Source organism: Moschus berezovskii, chromosome 8 (genome assembly GCF_049115385.1).
Source record: "Moschus berezovskii isolate FMDL1 chromosome 8, NW_MosBer_1.0, whole genome shotgun sequence".
NCBI classification, from domain to species: Eukaryota; Metazoa; Chordata; class Mammalia; order Artiodactyla; family Moschidae; genus Moschus; species Moschus berezovskii.
This window is the reverse complement of record NC_142467.1, coordinates 59,747,915-59,752,725: the sequence shown is the minus strand read 5'-3', so window position 1 is coordinate 59,752,725 and position 4,811 is coordinate 59,747,915. Positions and strand designations below refer to the sequence as shown.

At 47.4% G+C, this 4,811-nt stretch overlaps 1 pseudogene; it reads left to right on the top strand.

Moving 5' to 3' along the window:
- Positions 1-906: 906 nt before the first annotated feature.
- Positions 907-3,437, top strand: LOC129558945 (protocadherin beta-5-like; annotated as a pseudogene).
- Positions 3,438-4,811: the final 1,374 nt, after the last annotated feature.

The following is a 4,811-nucleotide window of genomic DNA, read 5'->3' as shown; positions in this document are numbered from 1 at the left end:
AATAAATAAAAAATGGTGGTACAACAGAATTACAAAGCAATGAGAATAAAATAAAACAATATGTAACAGATGAATTTTACAAAGGTAAGACTGAGTGAAAGAAGGCAAACATAACACACTCTATAATTCCATTTGTGTAAGTTAAAAAAGACAGAAACTATGGTACTATGACACACACATGATACTTAAGTCAGGAGAGTGCTTACCTTTATCTAGCAGGGGAAGAGTAGTGACCAGACAATAACAAGAGGGGGCTTCTATGGTTTTTGTTAACATTTCAGTTTTACTTTACATTTTGCTTATGAACGTGTTCACTTCCTGAACTTTTTTGAGTTGTAATTATGTCCTTTCCTGATATATTTTAAAATTTTATAATACTGTAAGATTCTAAACATCTATTATTACTTATTTCTTAATCAATTAAGGATCCAATAAGGGAAAGTTTCTTCGTGTGCTCAAAATGCACTTTCTAAGGAATACTAGGGTTTTAGTTTGTTCTGAAAAGTATTCTTTCACTGAAGGTTAACCTAGCACATGTTTCTTAGAATGTCCAATAACTAAGAACTGGAGATACAGTTGGGAACAATTCTGTGACTTCAAATATTGACTGCATATATATGAAATGAAACAGCAAATACTATATGCAATAGTATATAATGACGCCTGGTAAACGGGAGAGATTTGACTGCCGGGGAAGCCATTACACTGGGAATCAGAACACCGAGTGCTTTCTAAAAGAAGGAAGCATTTTACATAAGATCTAGGCGTGGAGGACTCCAGAAAAGGGCATCGTTCTAGTGCAAGCCAGTCACAGAGATTTAAGGCAAGCTTATTTAACCAGATCACCTGGGCTGATTGTATATTGAGAGTTGAAGAAACTGCACCTTCTGGAACCGGGTTTGGACAATGGAGACCGCGCCAGCAAAAACGCTACAGAAAAGGCAAGTTCTCTTTTTTGCTGTATTGTTCCTCTTGTGGGAGGCTGGCTCTGAAGAAATTAGGTATTCCATGACAGAAGAAACAGAAAGTGGGTTTTTGTGGCCAACCTGTCAAAAGACCTGGGTCTCAGGGTGGGGGAACTAGCCACGCAGGGCGCCCGCATCCACTACAAAGGAAACAAATCTTGCAGCTGGATATAACGACCGGGAATTTGCTGCTGCATAAAAAACTATACCAGGAAGTGGTGTGCGGGGCGACAGATCCTTGTATACTGCATTTCTAACTATTACTGGAAAACCCGATGCAGCTTATTCAAGCTGATCTGCATTGCACAGATATAAATGACCATTCCCCAGAGTTCCTAGAGAGAGAAATGCTCCTAAAAATCCCTGAGAGCGTCCAGACAAGGACTGTGTTTCCTTTGAAAATAGCGCAGGACTTTGACATAGGTAGCAACACGGTTCAAAACTACACAGTCAGCCCCAACTCTCATTTCATGTTGTCACTCATCGTGGAGATGGCAGAAAATACCCACAGCTAGAAGCAGCCTGAGCTCAGTTTAACCCTCACCACGCTGGATGGGGGGGCTCCGCCCAGGTCTGGGACCACTACAGTCCGCATCGAAGTCGTGGACATTAATGACAATGCCCCAGAGTTTTTACAGTCTGTCTATGAGGTGTTCATTGGAAGGACTGATGCTAAAGCTGAAACTCCAATACTTTGGCCACCTCATGTGAAGAGTTGACTCACTGGAAAAGGCTCTGGTGCTGGGAAGGATTGGGGGCGGGAGAAGGGGACGACAGAGAATGAGATGGCTGGATGGCATCACCGACTCTATGGACATGAGTTTGAGTGAACTCCGGGAGTTGGTGATGGACAGGGAGACCTGGCGTGCTGTGGTTCATGGGGTCGCAAAGAGTCGGACACGACTGAGCGACTGAACTGAACTGATGAGGTACAGATTCCAGAGAACAGCCCCCTAAACTCCTTAGCTGTCGCTGTCTATGCCCGAGATTTAGATGCAGGAACATATGGGAAAGTAGCCTATGCTCTATTCCAAGGAGATGAAGTTACTCAACCATTTGTAATAGACGAAACAACAGGAGAAATTGGTCTGAAAAGGGCATTGGATTTCGAGGCAACTCGATTTTATAACGTGGCGGGGGCCTTTCGGGGAAATGCACTGTAGCTATAGAGGTGGTGCATGTTAACGACGACGCCCGCAAACTGACCATGTCGAGACTCATCAGCTCTACCCCAGAAAACTCCCCAGAGACTGTGGTGCCTGTTTTCAGTGTTTCTGATCCAGATTCCGGGGACAACGGTAAGATGGTTTCCTCCATTCAGAATGATCTCCCCTTTCTCTTGAAACCCACGTTCAAAAACTTTTACACTCTGGTGACAGACCGCTAGACAGGAAAAAGCCGGGTACAACACCATAACGGTTCTGACATGGGAACCCCCAGACTGAAAACCGAGCACAACATAACGCCCCCGCCTTCACCCAGACCTCCTACACCCTGTGGGTCCGCGAGAACAACAGCCCCGCCCTGCACATCGGCAGCGTCAGCGCCACAGACCCAGACGCGGGCGCCAACGCCCAGGTCACCTACTCGCTGCTGCCGCCGCCCGACCCACTCGTGCCCCTCGCCTCCCTCGTGTCCATCAACCCCGACAACGGCCACCTCTTCGCCCTCGCGTCCCTGGACTACGAGGCGCTGCGGGCCTTCGAGTTCCGCGTGGGCGCCGCCCACCGCGGCTCGCCCGCGCTCAGCAGCCAGGCGCTGGTGCGCGTGCTCGTGGCGGACGCCAACGACAACGCGCCCTTCGTGCTCTACCCGCTGCAGAACGCCTCGGCGCCCTGCACCGAGCTGGTGCCCAGGGCGGCCGAGCCGGGCTACCTGGTCACCAAGGTGGTGGCGGTGGACGGCGACGCGGGCCAGAACGCCTGGCTGTCGTTCCAGCTGCTCAAGGCCACGGAGCCCGGGCTGTTCGGCGTGTGGGCGCACAACGGCGAGGTGCGCACGGCGCGGCTGCTGAGCGAGCGCGACGCGCCCAAGCAGCGGCTGGTGGTGCTGGTCAGGGACAACGGCGAGCCGCCGCTGTCGGCCAGCGTCACGCTGCACGTGCTGCTGGTGGACGGCTTCTCGCAGCCCTACCTGCCGCCCCCGGAAGCGGAAGCGGCGGCCGCGGCGCCGGCCGACCCGCTCACCGTCTACCTGGCGGTGGCCTTGGCGTCGGTGTCGTCGCTCTTCCTCTTCTCGGTGCTCGTGTTCGTGGCGGTGCGGCTGTGCAGGAGGGCCGGGGCGGCCTCGGCGGGTCGCTGCCCCGGGCCCGAGGGCCACTTCCCGGGCCACCTGCTGGACGTCAGCGGCACGGGGACCCTGTCCCAGAGCCACCAGTACGAGGTGTGCTTGACCGGATGCTCGGGATTAAATGAGTTTAAATTCTTAAAGCCGATTCTTCCCAACCTCCCGCCCCAGGACGTTGTTGAATAGAGGAAAATGCCAACTTCGGAATAGCTCTGGATTCAATTAGGGATCTCATCATGATGCACGGTATTTGTCATTTATCTGTAATTCCCCAGATGCAAAATTTGAGAACCTCATGAAGAAAAATCCCACATTCAGGTATAATATTGATTTCCCTCTTACAATGAACTTGTCCAATTTTGGAAAACTCCGTTCGATTCTGTTTTTGTTTTAGCGTACCATTCCAAATCCTTGCATGCTGTTGATTTTCCTGAAATATTTGCTTTCTTTTGGTAATTTTTGCAACAATGAAATATTTTTTTCTCTATATTCATTCTGCTTCATCACTCTCTAAAAGTTTACTTGAAGCTAAATAACAAAAGTTTAAAATCTTTACATAATATTTGGTTTTCAAAGGAATGTATGCATATAAATATGTAAGAAAGCATGATGAAAACCAACACTCTTCGGTTTACACTCCCTAGCTCTCATCCTACTGGAGAATAATTTTTAATGAATATTTTCATGGAATTATTACATACAAAAAAATGGACAAATCCTTAATACAGCTCACTGTATTTTCAGAAAATTAACATACTTGATATCAGCATCTTGAAGAAATGAAACATTATTAGCATCCCAAGTGCCACACAAATTACCCGTTAAAATCACTGCCAGTTCAAACAAAACAGATAACTCAATACCCAATGCTACAGCTGTTTTGCCTGTTTTGAATTTATATAAATGAAATAGTAGAGTGTGAACTGTTTTACATCTGGTGTCTTTAACTCAGCAATATGTTTATGACATTTATCCATAATACTGTTTTTTAGTTCTTCATTCTTGTTACTATATAGCATTCCACTGTGAATATTTCACAATTTATAACCCATTCTACTGTATGTGGATATTTGGGTTGGTGTAAGGTTCATTGGAAGGACTAATGCTAAAGCTGAAATTGCAATACTTTGGCCACCTCATGCGACGAGTTGACTCACTGGAAAAGACTCTGATGCTGGGAAAGGTTGGGGGCGGGAGGAGAAGGGAACGACAGAGGATGAGATGGCTGGATGGCATCACTGACTCTGTGGACATGAGTTTGAGTGAACTCCGGGAGTTGGTGATGGACAGGGAGGCCTGGCGTGCTGTGATTCATGGGGTCGCAGAGAGTCGGACACGACTGAGCGACTGAACTGAACTGAACTGAAGGTTTGGCTGTTTGAATAATACTGCTATAAACATTCTCATACATATCCTTCAACAAACATGTATATGCATTTCTGTTCTGTGTATACCTAGGGTGGAATTGCTGCTCATTCAGTAAGTGCATGTCCAGTTTTAGTAGATACTTCAAAATAGTTTTTCAAAGTGGTTGTACCCGTTTACACTGACTGCTGTTAG